This window comes from Poecilia latipinna, unplaced genomic scaffold (assembly GCF_001443285.1).
Source record: "Poecilia latipinna isolate Pla-1442-1.1 unplaced genomic scaffold, P_latipinna-1.0 Scaffold479, whole genome shotgun sequence".
Taxonomy (NCBI): domain Eukaryota; kingdom Metazoa; phylum Chordata; class Actinopteri; order Cyprinodontiformes; family Poeciliidae; genus Poecilia; species Poecilia latipinna.
In genome coordinates, this window is record NW_015113095.1 from 281,766 (window position 1) to 302,894 (window position 21,129).

General features: G+C 37.8%; 1 non-coding gene across 1 annotated transcript; it reads right to left on the minus strand.

Annotated features, from left to right (window-relative positions):
- Positions 1–6,791: 6,791 nt before the first annotated feature.
- trnai-aau (transfer RNA isoleucine (anticodon AAU)) lies at positions 6,792–6,865 on the minus strand. The gene has a single exon. It is a non-coding gene; the product is annotated as a tRNA-Ile (tRNA).
- Positions 6,866–21,129: the final 14,264 nt, after the last annotated feature.

The window sequence follows — 21,129 nt, forward strand, 5'->3', positions numbered from 1 at the left end:
GAAGAGGCACGCGCCGCATGCGCAGTGTGTCACAGCACCTCGTGATCCTCTGGATCTTTGTAACTCGGCGCGGATCGCGCGCGCCGCCTTTCACACAAAATGGAAGATGCTATAAACGCCATGCTGCTCTCTTGGCTCGCACCCGCTCAACCCGAACTGTGAAAACGCAACTATAACTCAGCCTTCAGTCCCTGACATCACCGCTGTACCACCGACAGAAAAAAGGGGATGTAAGCTAGGCGGCTGGGCTGATACAACTTACAGTCTAGTTAACTCACACTTTGTGAATAATGTCAGAGTTGCTACCTGTAATTAGCCTGGCTCCTTCGCTGGGCTGGCAGTTTTGGCGGGTCTGAATCGCTGCCAACAAAAAAGTCCGGTTCATCTCCAAGACAAAATATGCGTCCAGTTTTTGACTTTTCCTTGCTCTCTTTTTTCCATCCTCTTCACTTTGCCGCTCCATGGAGCTCCACTCATGTTAACTTAGTCCATAAAACTACTCTAGCTAGTTGCCGTCTGTTGCCAAGAGACCAATGATGACGTTGGTGGACGGCTGGTGACAAGTTTTACCCAGAATACACTTGGAGACAATATTGGCGATCCTCTTGTAATTTTGCTTGTCATAAAGTTAAATGTAAGAGTAAAAATAAAGCCAGTCATGTAGCACAACATTTTAATCATTATTTTATACCCACTATGTCACTAAAATTAGTCGGTCTTGTAAAGTTTTTAGCAACCATGAGTCAACAATGACTGAGGCAACCTACTATATATTCTACTTGAGCAATATATTATGTAGTTCTATATACAGCATACTTAATAAGAGAGAACCTCACACCAACACCATATGCCATTTTCCATTTATTTCACAGTAATGAGCTATTTTGTTTTGGTTGAGTCCATAGAACTCCTTCAGGATACAAGTTTACTAGAACATGACAAAATGTGAAAAGGTCCAGGGAGCGATCAGCATTTTAGCAAGGTGTTTCAAAGCTAAGCCAACAAAGTAGTTTAACTCGTGTGAAGAATTACTTAGTGCATAAATAAAAAATGGGGCACGTAGGAACAATAACAGATAGCAAAATGTAATGACCAAACCGGAAAAAAAGAGTGAATCCTGTACGTTTGCTGGGTTAGCAGAAATGACACGCAAGAAGCCGTGGCAAGAGAAAAGCCCTTGAGTGTTGGTTTTGCTATAAATTTATCATGAAGTGTCTTCTTGATGAAAGCGAGGAGAAATACGGCTGGATTAAATGTGCCTGTGCCCTCTGGCCTTGCACCTGTTTATTAATTCACATTACTTTTTAATGCCTCATAGTAAATAATGTATTGGAATTGTGACAATATGCAACTTGGCCATTACCTGCAGGCTATCAGATTGATGGCACAGCCCTCCCCAGGCCTTGGCCCCTTGATGACAACATTAAGCAGTAAATTTAAGCTTACATGCTAACAATGAGAATTCATGGCTTAGGTAAATCAGTGGTTAGAACGCTATGAAACGTGAAATGGACATGTAATTCACCACGATGAAGTGTGGAAGATTTTACAGTTCCTATAATTGTTTTACAGGGTACCACACAATTTCTTCCTTGAATCTGCAGTTTGTGAAGAGATGGTTATCACTGAAAATACTTTTTTTTTTTTTTGCACTAAAAGCATGAGAAACAATTTTTTCTGTCACAACTTAACCTATGACCTATCAGCTCAAAATTGAATAAAGCTGGTCATCCGTTTCACAACCTGATAGAAAAACATGGTCAAAACTCAACTCATTTTGCCTTTAGAAATGCCTATTTTTTTCAGCCATGGATTCAATAGTGTTAGACATGTTTCTCAGAGATTTTGATCCATATCGCAACATTCGAGAAACCAATTTGAGATGATATGGTGCATTATCCTGCTGGAAGTAGATATTAGTAGGAGAGTACTCTGTGATCATGAACTGAAAAGTCAGCAACAATGTTCAGTTGGGCTGTAGTGAGAGTACTAAGGGAAGTGTGCTAAGAAAATATCCTGTATATTATTATACCACCACAAGCAGCCTGAACCGTTGCTACAAGCAAAGATGGATCAATCATTTCACGGTGTTTGCACCTAATTCTGAAAGTTGCAGCAGAAATAGAGACTTATTGGACCAGGAAACAATTTTCTGAATTATTATTGTCCACCTCTGGTGAGTCTAAAGGAATTACACTCCGTTTTCTGTTCTCAGGTGAAAGGAGTGGCATATACTTCAAGGTTTATTGTGTTCCGCTTTCAGAGATGTTATTCCACAAACCCTAGCTGTAATGCGAGATTGTTCAAGCCTCTGTTGCTTTTCTATAATCTAAATTCAGTCTGTAGATTTTCATCTAGCCCCTGGCATTACAAGGCATTTCCCCCCACTGATCTCCTGCTTACTGGATATCTCTCTTGTTTAGATCATTACCTGTTAGACGTGAAGGAGAGTTCAGCACGGCAATACCAGTAAATCACCAGCTTCAGAAATACTTAGATCAGCTTCCCTGGTACTAACAACCATAGTCCCTTAAATTCATTTTTTTCTCCATTCTTATCGGTTTTCTAGCTTCAGCAAGCTGTTTTTACAGCCTAGAGACATTGTTATAAAGTTATTGCCCAGTTCACCCAATAAAATGGTCCATATTTCATCTCTTTGAGGAGGAAATATTCAATATTTGTTATTTTGGTTGTAAAAATGACTAGGATCCCATAGACCTCACACTGTCAGCACCAAATAAATATTAAACAGTCATTGATAGTTTAATTTTTAGTTTGAAGACATCTTGTTCAAATGGTTTATTCTGCCACTGAACAAACGTTTTGATGCATCTGTGCTCAAAAAGTATTTATTTTTTTATTTCCAACTCACCAACCTTTTTACGTCTTCTTGTTCAACAGTCAGTCAGAACCATCCATTCATATCATTCCAGGCTCTGTAACGCTGATACAGCTCTGGCCTAATCCCAGACTCAAGGTTTCAAAACGGTCGCCCAGAAATCAGTCTCATTGCAGTGGCTACCCGCATTTCTTATTTACAGTCTTTGGCCGTGAGTGGCTTCTCTAATTCCTTTCTGCTTTCCATTGTGTAATTGCGCATTGCATTTCATAAATCGGCTGCACGCTCAGCGGTCTAATGAAAGGTAATTAATTACCATGCTTGTGTAGGGATATGCACACTTATAAAGTTGAGCTTGTATACACCAACTGTTGTTCTTGAGCAAAAAAAAATGAAACCCCCCCAAAAAAAAAAAAAAAAAAACAACGGTATTTGATTAAATTTTCTATTTATATTCTACTCAGATAGCGATTCAAATAAGAGTTTCAACATTGACTTGAAATTGCCTCAGTATCTTTTGAGGTGGGTGTTGCTTTGCAAGAAAAGGTGCCAAGTGAGGGCTGGTATTAAATTTAATATGGAATATTAAAGTGGGATGCCACTTCGAAAGAAAAGACAGGCCGGCATGCATTTAATATAAAACCCCTGTAAATGTGTCAGTAAAAGTGTGAGTGGAAAACTGACATGCACCACTGATGCGTGGGCTGCCTTGGCAATGAGCGTTAAGCCACTGCACTCAGCACTAGGAGAAACACAGGGATCTGGTGTATATATATGTATTCATACTGTGGGCATCAAGGCAGGCTGGCAGGGGTTAGTCAAAGCATCTGTTGTCAGTGTGTAATGAGTGTCTCCCCCCCCTTTCCTCTTCCACAGTCTTATCATTACCAGTGTTTAATTAGAAACATCCTACCCTGCTTAATGCTCCAGCTGCTGACAGCCAGGTTGGGAGGGGAGGCCTTGACGCCACACAGACAGAAAGAACAACCCAGATAAACAATGTGGGGCAGAGCAGAGAGGAGCGAGAACACGACCTCTGCAAGTGGTAAGGCATCTCTGACGCCACATGATGGCAGTGGACCAGCTCCTGAGAAAATCAGAGGAACACACACACACACACACACACACACACACACACACACACACACACACACACACACACACTGCTTAGGTTGTAGGTGGGTGTCTACATGGAAAAAAGGGGGAGAAAAGAAGTAAACTCTTTCTGCTTAAATATATTATTTATAATAAAACCAACAGTTTGACAAAACTGTCTAGTCTACTTTAAATGGTTGTGAGGCTTCACTTATGTAACATGTTTTTCTTCCACGTCTGCCATGGTCTCTCACCATTTACATATTCCATTTTGAAATATTTATCTTTTCCGGCTGCTTTTGAAGCAAATGACGCATGGTAAGATCTTCTATTATATTCTCGTGACTCTGTTTCTATCAATGCTTTTATTAAGCTGAGCTTGGGAAACTGACACTTTTTAAATTTGTTCTTGATGAATGTACTATTCTCTTTTTTCTATCTTCAGAGCCAACCTTTTATGCCTTCGCCTTGCTTTCTTCACAATACTAAGACATAATATAGAATTTTCAAATTGTTAGAAAATTTAGATTTTTTTTTTTAATGTTTCAATAAACAGCACGTAAACAGAACACTGAACAGCAGCCTTACCTTCATTTCAGCTCATATTTCTGCCTGGCTACCTTTCAATAAGAATTCAGGAACAATGGCAGATGGCAGTTTTTATTATCCAAGTCTTCCATCAAGCTTCATTATTCAGCCAGAGTTTTATTTACACACAACAATTTTCCACTTTGTCGCTTAATTTTTATTATAAGCCATCAGTTACAATGCCACATCAGACTAAACAATAGCTATAATGGGCTTTCGAGATTTTGCCGTACTTTCTGAAGAGTTATTAGAAGCCAGTCTTTTCTTTTTGATCATTATCCTAACAATTACCATTTGGGGAAAAAAGAGAATATTTCCAAAAAGAGTCAGGAGTATAAAAGCTAGAAACGTCAGTCCCAAAGCTTTCATCTTACAACCATTCAATCTCAAAAGACACATAGCCATCCACTGTGTGAACTTTTTCAAATTTTGTCATTTTGCAACTGCGAATACTAACAGAAAGCAATGCATAATATTGCAAAGAAAATATCAACATGTTTGTTTTTTTTTAAATGCTTTAGCAAAGAATATACAAAGCGCCTAATCATACTTCACCCCAAACATTGCTCTGAACACACCATCTCCAACATTAAACATGGTGGAGGCAGCATTATACTGTGGGGGGTGTTTTTTTCCTCTTTCAGCAGGAAGTATAACATAGTTGATGGCAATTCAGATGGCGCTAAATACAGTAGAATCAAAAATCAAAATTAGAGAAGACTTGTCATGGTTCAAAAGTGAGTTTCTTTAAACTCAGGCTACAAATGAGAAGATTGCAAGCAGCAACTGGATGAAGGAAAGGTAAAATGTTGCTGAAATAAAATAAAAAAAATGACAGAAAAAATTTGCTGTTAAAACTAACATTTGGGGAGGTTTAAGCTTCATTTTCTTTACTTTAGGTATTTACTCTTACTGGGTTTACTACATAAAATGGTAATTTCTGTCTCTTTGAACTGCAACCATTGTGGCAATCAAGAACCCATCTGAATTAACCTAAACACTACATTTTCTTAACATCCGTGTTTACAGCTAACTCAGCTCTGTAACAACGGAGAAAATATGAGGCAAGACAGACACAGTGATGCCTTTGAAGTCTTTTAAGATCTTGTAGGTTCTCGAGGCCTTTACTTGACAATTGAGGACTAAGACCTCCATAGAAGGGTAGCACTTTACCCCAGCACCACCCTGAGCTACAGTAATACCTTTTATAAATGTGCTTCATCTGTGACCTACCCTCTTCTTTATGCCTCATTATCAGCTGAAAGATGACACACTGAAAAGTCGATCGAAACCCTGCGATGTTACCAGATAAACTTTAATGATTTTAATAATTCAGTGATCCATAAATGTGGACAGGTTTTTTATTGTGGGACTATGATGAGAAACAATCCATATTAGATTGCACCCTGAGGAAACTTTCAGTGTTTATGTCTGGGGAAGACAAAAAATACAGGGTCAAGATCATGTACCCTGACAAATTGCCTCTTTTTTTTACAACACTCCATCTGGTAAGCAGCAGAATATTGATAGTTTGATCATCTGCTTTAAAGTTGCCCCCCTTGACCTCTTCCCCCAGCTCCCTTGACATGCCTCACTCCTTGAGGACAGTTAAAGAAGTGCTGAGTCAAGCAGGCGTTGGAGGTAACAAATGTTTCTCCATTGATGTTGTGCAGATGATTTACAAGCCCAGTTAAGTGGGGAGGTCTGCCAGGCAGGGACTGGATGTAAGCGAGTGAGTGAATGATGGAGTGTTCTTGTTGTGAAAGCAGGCTTAGTTCAGAAGCATTGGAAATTAATCACTGCTAAATCAGTTTGTCGCAAAAGTTATTTAAAAATCAAGTTTGTCACTTTTTTTTTTTTTTTTTGCAAAGATGCCTATACTGCAGTATAATAATAGCTGCTTTCGAATAGTAATAAATAATGCATGACACTGGTTGCACCGAAGGAATATTTAGAAAATAAATGCCCCAACAGTTCATTCTTTGTCTGAACAGATGGTTGGGAGGAGAAGTGATTTGTTTATGTGTTGATTTTATTTAGACTTTAGATTTGAATCAACCAGTGTGGGGATCGGCGTTATTAGCACCACGCTCTGACCAGCTGAGCTAACCAGCCATACACACTGCTCATTTTCCATGGATTTAAGAAATACTTGATCTTAACAATGAAAATATCAGAAAAGTGCTCATATTCTAATGTTTTTCAAAATCAGCATGTTTAATATTTGGATTTCCAGCTTTTTCTTAATGTGTTGACATTAGATTTTAATTGGCCACTATGGGAATTGAACCCATGACCTTAGCGTTATTAGCACCATGCTCTGACCAGCTGAGCTAACCAGCCATACACACTGCTCAGTTTCCATGGATTTAAGAAATACGCACTTGATCTTAACAAAGTTTCAGATCCCATTCTAATGTTTTTCAAAATCAATGTGTATAATATTTTATTTTAAAGCCTTTTTTTATGTGTTGATTTTATTAACCCATAACCATGGTGTTATTAGCACCATGGCCATACAAACTGGGACAGTTCCATGGCATGGTTAACACTCAATTTCAATGTTGTAACTTTTTGCCCCAGCCTGGATTCAAATCTGGGTCTCCTGGGTGAAAGACAGGTGACTTACCCATTGAGCTATACAGCCAGCTGTATACAAACCAACCGGACATTGTGGTGGTGGATAAAGAACAGAGGAAAGCCGTTGTGGTGGATGTAGCAATACCAAGTAACCACAACATCAGGAAAAAGGAGCATGAGAAACTGGAGAAATACCAGGGCCTCAGAGAGGAACTGGAGAAGGCCTGGAAGGTGAAGACCACAGTGGTGCCTGTGGTCATTGGGGCCCTCGGGGCAGTCACCCCCAAACTGGAGCAGTGGCTACAACAGATCCCAGGAACAACATCAGACATCTCAGTCCAGAAATGTGCAGTTCTAGGCACAGCCAAGATACTGGAGGACCCTCAAGCTCCCAGGCCTCTGGTAGAGGACCCGAGCTCAGAGGATGAAAGAGAGAGAGAGAGAGAGAGACCACCCACGGAGGGCGAGAAGGGGATTATTTTTGTGACTTGGTAGCCTGGTAAGAACCACACCCTTGTGCTATGCTTTGCTAGGTGAAGTCATAGATGTTTTAAGCGACTAATTGACTGGTAATTGTATCAACAGTAATATTTCCATAAAATATTGTCTGGTCTTAGAAATATTGCCTACATTAATTATACTATCATCACAGTGATTTCCTATAAGAAACAAAATGCTACACCAAAGTGTTACTTGTTTTGGTGACCCTAAAAAATGATGATTTACAGTTTCTGGTTTCAGTTCTACCTAATTTAACCAAACTCAGTTTGTCTTCCTGGGTCTGTGTCCAAATTTAACACCATTGTGCCTCAAGGTTGGGATCCCAGCCACTTCCAGTTGCCATGGTTAGATTATTTGCTGTCTCGATGGATGGATGGATGGATGGATGGATGGATGGATGGATGGATGGATGGATGGATGGATGGATGGATGGATGGATGGATAGATGAAAGTTCATTATAATGTTCTGTAGCCCTTTGTTACATTTGACAAAAGTGGTTTTTTTATGAAAAAATGCAAATCTACAATTCTTCAAAGTTTGCTTTAGCATTACAAGTTTTACAAATTGTCAAAGGGCACATTATTTTCTTATGGGTACACTGCAGAAAAACAAAAGCAATACACTATGTCTTCTGTTCCACAGGAATTTAGAACGTATGATCCAATGCCCACTTTTTATACAGTTTTGTTTGGGTGAGCTGAAGCATCATTAGTGCAGAAACATATCTTTTGAAATATAGCAGGGTAGATCTTTCTCATTGGCTATGAGCTTTGCTTATCCTCGCTTCAGGTAACACGCTTACTGGCACACTCTCTGCGACACTATTTTAAACAACTTTTCTCATTTCATTATTTTCAAGTGCTATTGTTTTGACAGGGCCCCTGGCATATGCACATGTAGCCTGCCTGATGCACACATGATGTGTGAGCATATGCGGATCTTTTTCTGTGTAAAGACTAGCATCTATAAGGCAATATTCACACCTTATGTTCACTTCAGACTATATACTAGCATAATTAAAGACTGACATTTTCAAAAGTGATTATAACCCTTGGAAATTTTAACTTTTTGCCATATTACAACCATAAACTTTAATAAGTCTTGCAAGGATTTTCTGAGAGAAAAGAAAAGTGTGTAGTTCCAAAATGAAAGGAAGTGGTACATGGTCTGTTGTGCATTCGTATTCACAAAAACACTTTAACTTAATATAAATGCAGGTGTTCTGTGAAGGCCTTAGATGTTTGTTAGAGAACGTCACTGAACGTCACAGCTGTGGAAAAGCTTCAAAGATCCACAGGTCATGTTCAATTTCTAACAGGAAAGCAAACCAACATGTACACCAAGGCCTACAATTAAAATATTTATGTAACTGGTTCTCTAAATTTTCAGAAGAAATCGAACTTGAATAAATTCAAACCTATCTAAGTACAACTATATCCATAGGACACCAGGACATGATGCACCATGCTTTCCTAATCAGTGGCACGGCATGATTGTCAGGATAAAAGTACAAGTTTTAGTTTTGAAGGTTGGAACAAGAGCATGGTTTACTATCATGTGTAATCATTCCCAGTTCCAGGACAAAGACTTCAGAGGTAAATGAAACACATCATATGTAGCCACCAGCACTTGTTCCCCCTTTACTGTCATATGCTATTGCACAAATAACATGACATTTATCTTGCAAATAACAGTTCCAATGATGATTCTGAACACCACTAAAGACACCCCAAGTATCACCAGTTACTTAAAACATCCATGACATCCACAATTTGAGAATCATTTATTTTAGATTAAAGCATTTTCATGTTCGAATTGTCCAAAAGCCCAAACCTAAATCCAACCAAGAATGGGTGAAAATGGGTGTAAGCAGGTTGAAAAAAAAAAAACCGTGCTTACAGATGTTCTGGATTCAATCTCAGCTTGTGTTATTTTCAAAGAAGAATGGGGAATAATTCCAGCCTGTAGATGTGCAGTTGGTGGAGACGTACACCAGTACACTTGCAGCTTTACAGACTAATAATGGAAGAATGCAAATGCATGCAACCTTTTCTTTTTGCACCGCTTTGTGTCGCTGTACCATATGAAATCCAGACAAAGACATTACTGATTGTCGTAATGGGAAGAAATGTCAGTTTACAGGGTGTGGATGTTTCTGCAAGGCACTTTATTGTGAATTGCATATCCTTTAGAGACAAACTTGAGGCATATTTTGTTGTGTTTAAATTAATATTAAATGAATCGGAAGGTAAACCTCATTAATGTCACATTTAGTAGACATATCTACTAAAATAACATCACTGATGGACGACAACGTCTCCCACCCACTGACTTTGGTCACTTTTGGGATGTTGCACAGAATTGTCCCCATTGCGAGACAATAAAGGCCTTTTAATTCCATTCTATATCATAATTAATGCAAATAGAGTTTTTGGCCAGAAAGATAAAGATATGAAGACAGAAATCCCTATACTCCCTTATTACTACACCTTAAAAAGACAAACTAACTATGAGTTTTAAATAAAATCCCAGTGAAGCAGAGGTTTGCTTAGTCATGTTGGCAGAGTCCCCAAACCGCACTTGATTGATATAGAAGCTGATACATATTTTTCTTGACATTTTTTTTTTCTTTTTACGAGGTTAGCTCATTACTCCCACCACTTCTTTTTTTGCTGGTGGTAGAGAAATTAACTTCCCAAAGGTGCTTTAGGCAAGGTCTTCTTCGCAAGCTCATTTCTCCTCCGTTTAAATGAAGTCAGCACTGCGTTACACTAATTTATAATCACACAGGACATCAATGAATGTGGTTAAAGACAATGAATAGGTCAGGTTTCAAAAGGACACGAGGATGCACAAAATTCAATAGCATTTACCACATATGCACAAGAGACCTATAGCTACTACAAGCAAGCCTTTTAGTTAGTAAAACAAAATCTAAACACAAACATTTTAAATAAAAAATAAAAATAAGAAAAACTATTTTGTCTTTTCATGAAGAATTGTATAAATGATATCATAGCAATCTTCATTTTACATTTGTTGAGTACAGATTATGTGTTTAAATAATCCAGACCTCCTTACAAAGCAGTATAACCCAGATGTAACTGTGTAGATATATTAAATACACAAATATAATACCCTCCACAATTACCGGCTTCCCTGGTGTAGATTTTTAAAAAGCCTTAAAACAGATTGTTGCTATGGGGACAGAGAGGCTCCAGTGAGAGAGTCTCTGATGCTGTTCTTGAACACTGAGCTCCCTCGCCATCCTTCTCATTGTGTGTGGTGGCAAGATGAACCTGGGTCGTCATCCAACATTGTCAGTCACTATGAATTGTTTTAAACTTTAAGTATTGTCCTCACTGCAGCAAAAAGCAGTTTTTCAATTACTGAAAACTCATTATCTTTGTTTCCTTCACTGTCTAGATGAAGGAACCCAACCCATAATAGAATCTGAAATACAATTTGAGTCAAAATCTCAGCTTATGTAACAAATTAACTGCAATGCTGACAGCAGATCACGTAGAGTTTTTGGTTAAAGAAATAACAAACATAGTCATGTCCTTTTATGATAAGTTGTCACTTACTTGCAAGACATATCCCTTTCGGTAATGAAAAGTTCATACCTAACAACTTCTGTCCAAATACTACAAAATCTTACTTTGCAAATGTAAACCTTATTAATTGCTTTTTTTTTTTTTTTTTTGTTACATGCATCTTCGTTTTGGTTGTGGTTACTTTCTAAAGCCAACAGTGAGATATTGGTTGTTTACCACCTCCATTTGCAACCACTAAATTACTGCACACAGGCCATTACAAGACATCATGTGTGATCACGAATGGGGACATGGGAGATTAATCACAACGAAACGGGATAAAAAGGTCTCAGCATCCAGCCGCACATGCGATTCTGTCCCCACATTTTGAAAGAAAACTAAAAACCATCAATCACTTTCATCCCAATAAAATCATACTATAATATTTTTTTTAAAGACAGCTTCAAAGAAACCCGCAGTGTTCTGTTGGAGCGAGAAAAAACAAAAAACAAAACACTGCATTCTTCTGCTGTGCTCGCAGAAAAATGACAAATTACTTTCAGTGAGCATGTTTAAATCTGTCTGACGACACTTAGAGCGTTGTATCTGAACATGGGCTTTATTTAAAACGCCTAACGCCATCGACCTTTCTGCATATGCATTGTAAGTGAAGATGAACTAATGACTGCTTGTTAAATATTCCCTAAATTTCTCCTGACAGGATAATTAATGAGGTAATTATGATCAGGAGTGCAGAATCATCATAGAATCCTGTTATTTTTCATAGTTCTCTTTGTCTGTCCTTTATTGTCTTTCTGTATCTCACATACAAACATTATTTCCCCAGAGCTACAACCATCTTGCAGACCACAAATTTATTATATGAAAAGGAATCAAACCGAAAGCAGACGTGATGCTGAGCAACACGAGGCCCATTTTCATGTCACAGCAGCTTTTTCAAGTAATGCACAGATTTATCTTAGTAAATTAAGATGATATTTTTATTGAAGACATTCTAAGAAAAAGGTGAGGCTCGCCTGTATTTACAATACACAGATGACATAAAGTGGGCTTCTTCATGGTTGTGACTTCCAGCTATTAAAAACAGAAAAATCGAGTTTGCCAGAAAATGTAAACATTGCATCAGACTAATCCAACACCTAGGCTGCAACATCAAATTCCTTCTCTTAGGCAACACATTAACCAGAGTAAACAAAAAAAAAAGTCTTACCTAGAATAACAAAAGTACAATTTAATCAATAGTCCAACATACCCTTTCAGGTTCAAGTACATTTTGAATTTCATTTGGGCACCAAGGTCCCAGAGGCTGTAGGAAGACTGGAGATACTCGCAATCTAAGATGCCTGAGGTCCAGTGAGAATAATGATTTGGGATAATATGACATCTGCTGCTGTTGGCCCAAAGTGTGTAATCAAGTCCAATGTCACTGCCGCTTTCAGAACATTTCTAGACCCTTTATGCATCCCGTTGGAGTTCATTTAAATTTACAGCAGAACGTGGTAACTGCATATACAGCAAAAAGTAACAATGCCTAGTTTCATGGCCATTGTATCACTGCGCTTGACTGGTCCACAAACTCACCTGACCAAAACCCCACAGAGAACCTATGGAGTATTGTCAGGAGGAAGAGGAGAGGCTGATCACCCACATTTAATGCAACATTAATGCAGTAATTCATGCATAAAGAATACTGACAAAGAACTGAATGCATCTACTGTTCAAGGACACACTCACTAAGCTGACGTTCCTGGATTCAATATCTGTTTTTAATTGGTGTGTTGTAAAGTACTCTGAGGTAATATTCCAATTATCCAAGAAAAGGTACTGCTCATTTTAATTAGCTGTGGGCGTTGTCATCAAAATAAATACTTTCTTGAAGCATATTACTCAATGTGTAATGATATAATATGGGTTTCACATATTAAGTGCAAGATTTAAGCTTCGATTAAAGATCTGCCCAAAAGCTACAAGTATGTCACAATTACTGCAACTAAGCAGAACCAAGAGTGAGGGAGGATCAGGAAGCAATTCCAAGTGAAAGAGGTAAAAGAGCATTCGAAATAAAACCAGAACTACTCATTGTAAATATCAAGGCTTTACCCCATTTCTGTCCAAATAGTGAAGTCCAAAACATGTCCCAACAGAATCAAATATACAGACAGAAATGAAAGACCTTTGTTGGATTGTGTTGTGGTGAATACACACACATTATACATATTGGGACCCTAAACAATGCTGCTTAAGTTAAACTAAAGTATTTTAAATAAGGTCTTAGTACTTAATGACATCCTCGTTCCTTCCCTGATAAATATGTTGTGTAACAAAAGCTACTTTGCCACAAAAATTAAATTATGTTCAATTTATGCGAGGTAGAAATGTGTCGTGAATAAGTCAGGAAAGACTAAAATAGCATAATAGAGTATCCATATCTACAAAACCATAATTAAAACTTTAAGACTGGAACTGTGGCAAACAAGGTCTGCCAAAGGAACACAGTTTATCTGGCCATTACACACAGAGGATGGCAAAGAAAAGAAAAATCCAAAGCAGCAGCAAAATCTTACCTGCATCTGTGTTGTCAGACTGCCTGAGTTATTGTTTGACTATTTATTATCCAAGCATGATTTTAGTTCAAGTTGTAATTATGATAACTTCTGCTTAATCAGCTGTGTGCCAGTCCTCTACAGTACCCTGAAAACATGTCTTTGTTTGACTGTATTTACAGTCTATGTTTCCTCTGTGTAACTGTGCTATCAACTGGATGCACTCAACTCCCCGCAGCAAAGACTGTAGTTTGTTCCTCTTGTCCAACGTAGCTTCCTTCTGCTTCAAGTTGTTTATTTCCCTCTCCAGGATATCTGTAGGCACAGCCTTCACTGGCATCTGTGTGTGCAACTGATGAAACATGTGATTTGTTCCTCTTGTTGGGGAAAGAAAACTCGTAGCTAGACCGGGGTCCAGATGGCACCCAGGTTACACTGTTTACTGAGAGATACTTTGAAGTAAATTGTGCTCAGTCTTTTCCGGAGATGGCTGCAACTGAAGGGGTCCGGGCTTAAAATAAGAGGAGATAATGCTGCATGGGATACATTTAAAATGATACATTTAAAATAATAGTAGTAAGACAAGATTCCATTTTATACTGTCATATAAAATGAAGGTAATTTCCACTGACTGATGGTTCCTCCACCATGTTTCAATGAGCGCAACTTACGTACCGTCTTGATGTTCTGCCTACCTGAAAATGCTAAGAAGAAGACCCAAGAGCATCACATACATGGATATGGAGAGGTATGTCAGTGTGTAAGAGGTTCAACATTAGCCTCTTACATCTTTGTCTTGTTAGTGCTTTCTTTAACTTGGAGGATGACCGTGCACTGGAAAGGCAGCAGTTGTGCAGCTAGTCCAAACTCTCCACATTTTCAGATGATTTCTTTAAAATATTGTTTGACAACCCGACTCTGCCTTAAACTCCCACACAACTTTATCCCTGATTTGACTGCTGTATCCCTTGGACTTGATGATTTTGTTTGTTCAGTTATGTTCTTTAACAAATCTTTCAAAAAGCAGCTGAAGTTATACTCAGATAAAATTAAACAAAAGCGGACTGTATTTACAAATTAAATGCCTTCTGAGGTTAATTAGTTTATGCTGGAGTTTATTTTTGAATAGAGTAATAATTCAAAAATAAGACGTAAACATTCAGGGGCTATGAATACTTACTATATGTAGACCTCCAATGTTAAATTGAAAAGAAATTAAATGTTCAGCATTTTCTTCACCCAGAATTTCTACTGTTATGTTGAAATACTCAAGCTTTTTATTGCGTTCACCCTGTAAAAGAAGTTTTCATCATGAAGTTAAGGCAGAGTTCACAGCGAGTTTCCAAAGACCAAAACAACGAAAAGTATGATGCCAAAAGAAATGAGCAAGAAACAGAAGAATGTATGTGTGAGAAATGAATGTGCGAGGCTGCACACAAGACTTCACCTGTAAGTGAATGTGAGTGCCGGAAGGCAGCAGAAACGCAGCATGTTGGAAAAATGAGTAAATTATGGATGCAGAAAGGTACAAACGGAACATGTGGTGAAGTTGGAGTTAATGGAGCTTGTAGATTTTGCTAAATTCCTGCCTGTGGAATTCTTAATTATAGTCACAAACACAGGGACGAGTCCATTACTGCCTCGGTGAGCTCTGCATCCTCCAATAGATTTTTGATGCGACTTGAAGAAACACCCGAGTTATCCTTTTGTGCCTTTGAAAGTATATCTAAGGATGATTTTAAAAAAGGCCCCAAAGACATAAGCACATCATGTTCACTTTATCTGATATGACAGCCATATAAAAAATATATATTTATATGAATATAAATATGCATTTATATGCTTTTTTTCATTAGCCACACAATTAAAAAAAATCCTGGATAGCATCTTGTCAGACATACTTGTTCCACCTAAACAGCCCTGACGTGCTGTGTTTTGGGGTTTGTGGAGATGATGAGTTGGCAGTGGGTCTTTTGGATAATGTATCTTCTATTTTTTATTTATTTTTTCCGGTGGTACCACTGTGTATTGGGCTTGTTCCATCTCAACCGGAGCAGATGCTTGATCTGATTAAGGTGCGGGCCATTCTGATTCCTTGAGATGCCTTCAGCTTTATGTTTCTCTGAGTCATTTGTGAGCAGTTGTCCCAGACCAAAGGTTAGCTCTTGATTAAAACTCTTTATGTGACTGCATATTTCTACAAAATGATTATTATTAATTATGATACTTTTCATAAAAGTATCATAATTTTTAATTTTTAGCTATTTTTTTCTCTTAAAACCCCCCCAAAACAAACAAACAAACAAACAAACAAACAAACAAACAAACAAACAAAAAAACAATAGAAATCCTTTATTTAAGCAACAGAATCCCAAATTATTTATTTAACATCACACTGGCAATATGGAGAATTTTACAGTTTTAAAAAAATACAATAAATAATTTTTTAAGCTAGCTTCAATCTATTTTTTTTAAAATGAAAATGTATTTAAATTTGTAGAGTTCATTAAAATTGTATGCCATGGATCCATAGAATAGTCTATGAATCAATTAAATAGAAAACAGAAAAAAAATCTTAATGCAAAGCAGTTCACTTCTACGGAGCACCACTTAATGACAATAATCAGCAGTACAAAAGACCAAGTCTGAACCAAAAAAACAAATACCCACTTAATAGAGTAAAAGGTGAATCAAAAGTGTTTATATATTTGAGCCTATATGCATAATTTTGACCTACTGTAGATTTAGAGACAAAGTACTATAAATTCAAACTTCTTATTAAATTTGTCTTATTATCCTTCAGCGTTTGATAATTGGAAGTGTAGAAGTGACTATTAGATTAAAAATTAACAAATATTAATTTAATTTTTCACAGTTGAAATTTTACAGCACAGTTAAAATCTTGATATATCTCCACTTCTTATTCTTATTATTTGTGTACCATCTGTAAATAACAGACGACTGCAATTTATCTGTATTTTGCAAATGGAGCAGTTTCCTAAAAAACATAAATGAACAGAAGAAAACTGTATTCATGTTGTGTGTTAAATTGCAAAGTTATTAATTTGCTATAATGAAAACTGCTTCTTAAAGATTACAATAATTGCAAAATATGTTTTAATCTATTTTCTGTTAAATAAACAACTTTAAAATTTGCAAAAAGAAAATGTCCCTTTAGCAGTCAGGTTTGCCTGTGAGCTCCTTTGTATCTCTCATAAGGATATCACACCATTAAGTTTCATTTGCTCTGAGGCAAGTGCACAGGTAATTGTAAAATGATGATCATGTTGTTTTCCCCTCACATTCAGTGAATTAAGGAGGAAATTTTCAAACATCATCATAAGTCTTCTTGTTCCCCCCGAGAAGGCAGAGCCCTGTGAAGATGGATGGCAGGAAAAACGGAGGCGATGAAACAGTGGATAGGGATTGGAGGGATGGCGGTGGGATCCACTAACCGTCCTGCTGTTTCTCCTCATGTGGCCCTCACAGCTTCATGATAAAGAGGTGCATCCACAGTGAGCTAATTAAAAGGAAACGCTAACATCATTTTGTTGCGGCCATATTTACGGACAGATGCGGCTCAATAAACCAAACTAAGAAATTGGATTCTGTTCGCCTCTCGTGTCATAAAGTAAGACAACCTCGTTTGGAGTTACTGCATGGTGGTGACTCAGCTCAACCGCACTCCTCAGAGTATTGTTTGATTTGGTTGGACCTTTTAATATTGCACATCTATCACTTTTTATTTCGGTCTTAAATCAGAACTGTTGATTTTATTTTACCACCGTAATTTAATATAAAAATCAACTGAGCTTAGTGAGCCTCATAAACAAACTTTCTAGACTGTGTTTTGCTGAAGTATTCATACCCTTTGAACAATTTTGCCCATTTGTTTACAACCACAAACTTGTGTGTTATTGAGTTTTAATGCCATAGAGCAGTAGAAAGAACCTCACATTGAGTCAGACTTTACCTTTTACCACTCTCCACAAGAAATTAGAATGCAGGAATTTATGTGGGCAATAATTAACCACTGACAACACATTCATACACACATACATGTATAAAAGTAACAGAAAATTTATTCAGACCACCACAAACACAAACACGTATATATGTATACATATAACTTTAAATATTGATGCGTTAAATACTAAATGCAAACTTGCCATTTAAATGACAACTACATGTTTAAATTTTACATTACAGATCATAATACACAAAATTTGCCCAAAGTCACTACAGTGTCTAGCCTGTGACTGGAAATCATCAGTTAGTGATTCAGTGTCCAGTGCTTCACTTTCCCTCAGAGTTATGTGGACCAAAACAATGTCTTCATTTTCAATGTACAAAAGAAAACACCAACATTTTATCTGCTCATAATTTCCCAGAAGTTGCTGTCCTCTGCCTTTGGCTGCAGTTCAGCAATTTCCGTGTCCACTCTATTAGGTAAAGAAAATGCACTCCATCTCTGTGGATACAGTCTCAATGCCAGTGGTTATAAATGGATTTATGATTAATTTGAAAACGTCCTCCATGACATTTCCTGAAAAAAAAAAACCTATTCAATTCTTTTTTTACCCAGATGAACACTGGGTAAAGGAATAGCATTGCTCACATTCTCCACCAGCGTTTTGAAGTTTGGGAAGCATGACAGTCTCTCCTTTCTCAGCCTTGTCCACAAACCCACTTTGGCTTTGAATGCATTGGCAGGACTAATTGTGCCCCAATCCTTTGTCTTTGCCCAGAAGGTTAGAATTTAGCTAATTTAATTTCCCCATCAAATTTGTAAGAAAGACCAAATCAAGTAGTCATGCCTCATCTAACAGTTCTGCATGATTCTCATGTCCTGCTCCCAAAATGTATTAGATCAGTGGGAGAAGTTTAACAAAGCACTGCAACCCTCTAACTGACATAACCAGCGGACCTCAGCATGCTGAAGTAAATACTCATGTTCACCGTCCACCTCATCCAGTTAGGATTTACAGTCTCTGCTACAATCCTTTTGCACTTAAGGTGTTAATGATTATTACAAGTGTATTGCATGAGAACAACCTGCAACTTTGCTACTGCTTACCTGCTGACGTATTACACAGAGATAAGTGTGGAAATCTAGAAACGTGAGCCTTTCCAAAATCAAGCTATTAAAAGGAAATATGTGACTTGCTTTACTGGTGAACCATCAGTGGTAATAGGTACCAAATCATAAATGTCTTGTGTCTGCAACGTCATAAAGGGTCAGATTTCATGGGGAAGCTTCCAAAGAAATTCCATAGCAGTGTTGAGATATGTCCTCTGATAATGACTGGATTCTCCCAGCCTCATTGGCTAGGCCTAGCGGTACATTAAAGATTACCTTTTTTTTTACGTCAGCTTTGTTTTTATTATATTTAAATAATAAAAACTCATTCATAAGTTGACTCAACATCTGTAAATGTTTTTTTTTTGTGCTATGCTACAAGACTCACATGAAGCAATGGCTCTTTACAAGTTACAGTTTCTTGGTGGACCTTGTGAACAGCTGCTGTTGCTTCTTTAATGCTGGCTAACTTGGTGACTTTGCTGGGCAACAGAGCAATGTTAGGTGGGAAATCTATTTTGAATTTTGTGTGGACCGTGGCATGATTTTGTTCCAGGTGGCTTTTATTGCTGGCATAAATGTTCATGTCCAAAGCAGGCAGATTGCTCTGTCCTCTACCAAAATGAATAAAAGCTCCGTAGCTCGATTTTATGTCGGTAACGTGATTGAACGCAGCAAGGCTTTCAGACATTGTGAGCCCATCAGAAATGGCAACAGTAGAGTGACACTTTACCTAACTTTTTATAGTAAAATGTTAGATTATTTGCCTAAATTCCTCTGAGATCCTCTTTGATTAACAGACATCAACAAGTTGATTGCAATTAACAGGTCAGTGATCCCTGCTTTATGAAATAGTCTAAATGGTAGTTTGTAGTAAATTTTAAACAAGGCTTTATGAAATGCAAGCAAACTTACACAGATGGTAAACTGTTATGTAGTTGTCTGCTCAGATTTTAGGGTTGTTGTTGGAGCTGTGCTGGGTAACGTGAGCACATTAAGTTTCCCACTGAGAAGAATCTTGATCTGGTAATTGTTCTATTGTAAAAAAAAAATAAAAATGTGTGAGCGCGTGACACTGATGTGTCAATCAGAGTGTGCAGCGTGCGCACACATTCACTTAGTTTTGAGAAAAGCCACAATCAGACAGGAGCTGTGAAAACGCCTGTGTGGGAGGACCACGGGGGTATGCGTCCTTCAAGGTGAAATAACAGTTTCAGTTCTGCTGGAAACAAAAAGAGAGAGCAATATATCTGCAGGGGGTTGACAGAGTTTTTGATCAATAGCGGGGACCCGGCAAACAGTCAAGTGTTTGCCGGGAGTCCTTGTTTTCAGGAACAGTTTCCTGCTTACGTTTTGTTTTGAAGTGAATTTCTGAATCCCAGCGGGAGAATGTTTACTCCAAACGGTGGAGAAAATGCTTTGCACGTATCAATATTTTACACCTTCTGGACAAAATTCAGATTGATTACTGAGGCAAAATTCTTCATCGTACAAAGCATCGACTTTGGGGATTCTGAGGAGTTAGAAAGAGGTTGTTTCTTCCAGGTTTCACAAAATGCAAACTGCATTCAATATAACCAACCATGAGCAACTTCTGAAGGCACTTAGTTGCACTCAAAGAAAAGGGATGGTGAATTCTTTTAGAGACTGCATTATCAGTTTTTTATTTGCAAAAAATGTCTGAATCATGTATAATTTTCTTTGTTCACCACTTTGTTTTGGTCTTCCAATGAAATATATATATTGTTGAAGAAGATTTTAGGTTAATCTCTGGCTCAATCTTCTTCTCACGGATCCAGGTTCTCCCGGAGGGCCGAAGTGAAGCCACACAGAAAACAACAATGAGTGTAGACGTCACAGAACTACAGAGTTTAATTCAATAGAAGACAACATATGAAATTACAACAGAAACTGCAGAACAACAGAGACATCCATTCATTTACCTGAGACAAATGGAAAAGAACAAGAAAGAAAGAAAGAAAGAAAGAAAGTAAGAAGGAAAGAAGGAAAAGCAAAGACGTGCAAAGACATCTTTGGAGAATTGCAAGAGCAAATCTGATTTGTTACTCTTGCGTACAAAGTTTTATAGTAAAGGCGTATTCTTGTCTTTAATTTATTCAAATTAGGCTTATCTTTGCTCATCCAACCAGGAGCTATCTCGGACCCTCTTTAAAGTTAGAAACTCCCAGCAATTTGTTTTCAAGATCAAACTCCAGTTGTCACCTTTATCTAAGCAAAGTGGAAGCAGAGACTCTCCTGAACTCCTGCTGTTTTAAGACTTTTCACAAATCAGTGTGAAAGCTGGAACTTCTCCTGATTGTTTCCCACACAGACAAAAGGCACTT